Source organism: Suricata suricatta, chromosome 12 (genome assembly GCF_006229205.1).
Source record: "Suricata suricatta isolate VVHF042 chromosome 12, meerkat_22Aug2017_6uvM2_HiC, whole genome shotgun sequence".
NCBI classification, from domain to species: domain Eukaryota; kingdom Metazoa; phylum Chordata; class Mammalia; order Carnivora; family Herpestidae; genus Suricata; species Suricata suricatta.
In genome coordinates this window covers 1,466,652-1,472,348 of record NC_043711.1, presented here as the reverse complement: position 1 = coordinate 1,472,348, position 5,697 = coordinate 1,466,652, and the positions used below count along the sequence as shown (strand labels likewise).

Below are 5,697 nucleotides of genomic sequence, written 5' to 3'. Positions count from 1 at the left end.
AGGAGAAGAGGGACAACCTTTGGGCTCCAGGCTTCTTTTTGGGGAGACGGAATGTTCTAGAGTAGATAGTGGTGGTGGGTGCGCCATGCTGTGATTATAGTAAAACCCACTGAAACACACACTTTGGGGGTGGCCTGTATGGTACGTGAATTACCTGTCAATAAAGTCATTAGAAAAAAAACGGTTGCAATTCTTGGACATTCCTCCCATCGGGGGATCCAGTTTCTCCTCCCCCCCGCCTCCCCGACATCTGGGCTGCACCTGGGGCTCGCCGACTGCCTGCTAGCCCCGGTCCTAAACTTCAGGAGGCCTGGAGCTTCGGTCTGGCTCCCAGGGAGCCTGAGACGCCACGTCGGAAGTCCCGCTGGGCAGCTGCCCCGGACACACGGAACCACACAGAAGGGGAGAGGGGCTCACTGAGGCACCAGGCCAACCACCTGCAAGTCAGACGCTGCCCAGTGACGCGGTCAACCCCATCCCACATGGGACAGAAGCACCACCCAGCTGAGCCACATTCCCGACCCGCAGAAGCCTGGGCTGTGATACAATTTGGGACTCGCCTACTGCACAGAGAGAGACCGGGACTCAAACCTTCAGACCTTCCTGGCGAGCCCGGTTCACGTGTAGAATTCTCGGACTCCTTGTGGTTCTGCCCCAGACGCGGCCGCCCGCTGCTGCCCCCTCCGGGGGTCTGATCTGTGTGACCCGGTCCTGGCCTGCAGGCAGGTGGCATCTCAGCTCACAACCCCCCCCCCCCACTTCAAAAAGCAGCTGCTCTTCGCTACCCGAGTCCGGCAGCATGCACCCTGGGTCACAGCGGGCCTTTGGGAGGGTGGGCCCGAGGGGGGTTCTGCCCAGGTGTTGCAGACGGGTGAGTCCCGAGTCCTGCACACCAGAGTGTGGTCTAGGAAGGAGGTGCAGGGAGAGGCCCACAAAGGGGGACAGGCCAGGTCCTAGTGCCGCAGCGGCGCCAGCCCAGACCACTACCGTCCCTCTCCTGGGTGACTTTCCCAGCGTTCTCCTCAACCTGTGCTGGCTGTCGCTGGCAGCCATGTGTGGCTACTGAGTCCTGAAAACAGCGCTAGCATTGGGACTCCTGGGTGGCTCAGTCCAGGGGCCTTGAACCCACGCACTGTGAGATCATGACCTGTGCCTAAGTCAAGAGTCAGATGCTTAACCGACGGAGCCACCGAGGCGCCCCTAAAATTTCATTTAAAACATTTTTTTGTAGGGGCACCTGGGTGGCTCTGATGGTTCAGCACCCAAGTCTGGCTCAGGTTATGATCTCGTGGTTCATGAGTTCAAGCCTCATGTCGGGTCTGTGCTGACAGCTCAGAGCCTGGAGCCTGCTTTGGATTCTGTGTCTCCCTCTCTCTTGGCCCCTCCCTTGCTCATGCTCTGTCTCTCTCCCTTTTTCTCTTTCAAAAATAAGTAAACATTTAAAACACTTTATAAAAAACCCTTGAGATACAATTGAGTATAACATTGTGTAATGCACGGCCTGCAATGTGTATTGAGTGGATACATTCATGGAGTCAAGGTCGTCACCGCCGGAGCTGAGGCGACCCCTCCTTGTGGCCCACGATGCCGCTTCTCTCTGGGGGCGGGATGCGCTGTTCCTCCTGGGACCAGGCTGTTCTACGCAGCGTCCTGAAGGAGGGTGTGTTTCCTTCCATTTTTGAAACGTGAAATGCATCAAACCCACAAAAAGCATCTGTAACTTATACGTCCAGCTTATGGGATAGAGACCTCACAACCACCAGGCGTTTGAAATGCCGTGGGAGCGCCGTGCTGAAGCGCCACCAGGTACCCACCCCGGGTGTCACCCCCTCTGCACCAGACGCAACCACGACGCTGACTTCTGAGTGATCAAGTTCCCCGTTTCTTTCGGCGCATCACCTTTGCAGCACCCGTCAATAACAGAGAAGCGGGGCGGCCACGTTTCGGATTTTATAAACGCGGCAGGATATTGTTGCTACATTTCTCCACTTTGCTTTCTTGGCACGATCTTCTGTTGGGGAGGTCATTCTGTGGATGGTGTCCCTGAGGAACATTCAGTTTTACTGCGGTACAATATTCCACAGTGTATATTTACACGAAGGTGTGGATCCGTTGTCCGAGGGCTGCTTGGGTTGTTTGTGTTTTCTGTTTCCCTCTTACAGCGAACGGCCAGGGCTTCAGAACCCAAAGGAGATCCTTTGTCGTGTGATGAGGAACTGAGACCACAGCCGGCAAGAACCGGAGACTCTCAGCCCAGCTGTGTGCGAGGACTCGGACCCTTTCGTCCACAGAGTGAGGGGGCGCCTGGGTGGCTCAGTGGGTTGAGCATCTGACTTTGGCCCAGGTCATGATCTCACGGTTTGTGGGTTCGAGCCCCACGTCAGGTTCTGTGCTGACAGCTCAGAGCCTGGAGCTGCTCCTGATTCTGTGTCTCCCTCTCCCTCTGCTCCTCCCCTGCTCACGCTGTGTTTCTGTCTCTGAAAACTAAATAACCATTAAAAAAAAAACCCCACCAGTGTGAGTGAGCTTGAAGTGAGCTTTTGTGAAGCTCCACCCAGATTCTTGAACCATGGAAACTGAGAGAAGAAATGTGAGTTGCTTTAGGACACTAAATCTGGAGCGATTTGTTACACAGTGATAGATAACTAATACACTAATGTCATATTACATATTTATTTCTCTCTTTAATATCTGTCTCTGAAACTGCTTAAAAGCATAAAGTTGAACAAACATGAAGATGGCGGCACTCTTGCTTCAACAAAGCTTGACTTTACTTTTTAATTTATTTTGAGAGAGAGAGAGAGAGAGAGAGAGCGAGAGCATGAGGATGCAGCGGGGGAGGGGCAGAGCACGTGTCCCAAGCAGGCTCCATGCTATCAGCACAGAGCCGGACACAGGGCTCGAACCCATAAGCCATGAGACCACGGCCTGGGCTGAAGTTGGACACTTAATCGACTGAGCCACCCAGGCCCCCCGAAAAGTTCGATTTCAAAGTACCTTTTGCCAGGGCGCCTGTGTGGGTTATTCAGCAAAGCCTCCAGCTCTTGATTTCAGATCAGGTCATGATCTCATGGTTTTTGGGATTGAGCCCCACGTCGAGCTGACATGGCAGACCCTGCTTGGGATTCTCTCCCTCCTTCTCTCTGCCCCTCCCCCGCTCTCTCTCAAAATAAGCTTTAAAAAAATGTAACCCCCTACCCGCATGCTCCCAAGCCCCTTCACTCCGCTTTATTCCCCCCATGTCCCGTCCCCCAGCTCCGCCCAGGTCAGCGGCCCCCAGCAGGATCTTTGTCAGCGTCCCCGATGCAGCCCCGGTGCCCCGCACAGGGGGGAAGCCCGGGCACTGGGGGGTCTCTAGTGCATTCCACTCCTGTAAGGCACGGCGGCCTGCCCCGCCGCGCCCCCCCCCGCCCCCCGCCCCCAGATTCCATCTCCAGGTTCCGGAATTCGGCCTCTGTGTTCCAGGGTTGGGCTGCCGGCTCCCGAGTCTGGCCTCGTGTCTGCGCTCCCCGCCAGGCTCCGGAATCCAGGCCCCACAGACCCAGGCTCCGGAAGCTGGGATCCTGGCTCGCGAGCCCGGCCCGCAGCCAGCGGCGGCCGTTGGACCGAGAGTTTGAAAAATCAGGCGCCAAACCGCGCGCGGAGCGAGGGGCGCGGAGGGGACGCCTGGGGGGAGGAGTGGGCGCGCTGGACGGTCCCGGCTCGGCCCCGCCCACCCCTGCCCGGACCCCCTGCCTCCAAAGCAGCCAGCCGTGCACTTTCGTGTGCTCCGGGGCCAACCGGTTCTGGGTTCGAATCCCGCCTCCGCTTCGCCCCTGCTAGGGGGTCCCGTGCCTTAGCGTCCCGGGCGGGAAAGAGGTCTGGAGCTCAGCCAGCGGACTGGGCGGAGGACAGCCGCAGCTGTCGCCGCCCCGCCCGCCCAGCGCCAAAATTTGAAAATTGCCAACGCCTCTCCAACCGCGCGGGGAGGGCTATGTCCCGGGCCCCACCCACGGGAAGCGCAGGGCTTTCTGGGACTTGGAGTCCAGCACCCAGGGGTCCCGCGTCGGGGGCGGGGTGCTCAGGGCCCCCGAGCCCCGCCCAGCGCTGAGAAGTCAGGGCGTGCAGCAGGGACCGGACCCCGTTTCACAGACGGGAAGGCTGAAGCCCAGACCAGCCGGAGGAGCCAGCAGGGCACCCTGGCCAGGGAGAGACCAGGACACGGATGGGACATCTAGATGCCAGAAGGGGAGACACCGGTTCACGGTGGGTGGGACCCTGCGAGGCCCTGAGTTGCAGAAGCCTCGGGATCAGGGCGCTGATCTGTGGCTCTGGGCTCTGGTCCAGTTGCTTTGATGAGGAGGGGGTTGCAGCTAAGTCTGGGGATGGAGCACTGGAAAGGTGACCCCATGCCGCCCTCCAACCTCAGTCCTTTCCCTCCCCTCTGGCCCTGCCGCCTGGAGTATCACCTATTCTCGCTCTACTTTAAATGCCCTCACATTCTACCAACTGTCTTTTGTATTTGATATCCCAGCCTTAGGAGGTGCAGATGACAATATCGGGTTCAAAGCACAAGGTAACGTTTGAGAAGACAGCATAGTGACAGTCTAGCTAGGGACTTGCTCCTGCCCTTTGCTTCTGGTGGAGGTGAGTATCGGTGAGCGTCAGGTGTTCAAGACAGGCGAGTATGCAGGGGAGACCTCCGCGCTAGAAGGGGAGTCACATTCTCAGTATGTCATTGGCTGGACTCCCCGAGGGAAGCTGTGCCAGCCACAGTCCCCAAGGGGGGATGTGTGGGAAGGAGGGGTTCTCCACAAGTTCTAGGGTAGGGGGAGGAGGGGTCCTTAACTGGGGGCGATTTTGGCTCTTAAGTGACACGTGGAAATGTCTAAACATTTTGGTCTGTGGGACTGGAGTGAGGCAGTGGTGCTCCTGGTATCACGGGGCCGGGTGGGGAGCCTAGAGATGTTCCTCCACATCCCAGCCCCACAGAGAACTATGTGGCCAAATGTCCAGGCACCAAGACCCTGCTCTATGGACTCCCTTCTTCTGGACCTTTAATATAAGTAGAATCATGTACTCTGTGGCCTTTTGTGCCTGGCTTCTTTCACGGAAGGGTGTGTGCACGCGCGTGTGTAATGCTGAGATGTAACTGACATATCACATTATATGAGTTTCAGGTGGACAGCCTAATGATTTGATCTTTGTGGGCATTGTTGAAATGCCCTCCGTAGGTCTAGTTAGCAACCATTGCCATACGTAGTTACAATTTTTTTCTTGCGATGAACGCTTAGCAACTTCAAACATGCAATAGAGTGTTATTAACTGCAGTCACCATGTGGTGTGTGGTGTCCCCAGGACGTATTCATCTTATACCTGGAAATTTGTGTCTTTGACCACCTTCACCTATTTTGCTCACCTCCTATCCCTCCGCTGCCACCACCACCAACTTCTTCTCTGTATCTGTGAGCCAGTTATTTTTTTAAGTTAATTTACTTTTTTTTTTTTTTTTTTTTTTTAGTAATCTCTACACCCAAGGCGGAGCTCGAATTCAGGATCCTGAGATCAAGAGTCGCAGACTCCACTGAGTGAGCAGGCCAAGCGCCCCTGTGAGCTCAGCTATTTTATTTTTATTTTATTTCTTATTTCATTTTATTTTAATTATACGTGTGACATCACTGAGCATGTTTTCAGGTTCCTTCATCTTTATTTTTTTTT

The 5,697-nt window shown here is 55.8% G+C and overlaps 1 long non-coding RNA gene across 2 annotated transcripts; it reads left to right on the top strand.

Moving 5' to 3' along the window:
• The first annotated feature begins 3,740 nt into the window (after nt 1-3,740).
• LOC115273084 lies at nt 3,741-5,661 on the top strand. 2 transcript variants are annotated; one of them, XR_003900657.1, is made up of 3 exons: nt 3,741-3,789; nt 4,514-4,626; nt 5,501-5,661. It is a non-coding gene; the product is annotated as an uncharacterized LOC115273084 (long non-coding RNA). The 2 variants fall into 2 exon arrangements; XR_003900656.1 differs by lacking the exon at nt 3,741-3,789 and adding an exon at nt 4,077-4,245 and having other exon boundaries at nt 4,514-4,555.
• The last annotated feature ends 36 nt before the right edge of the window (nt 5,662-5,697 follow it).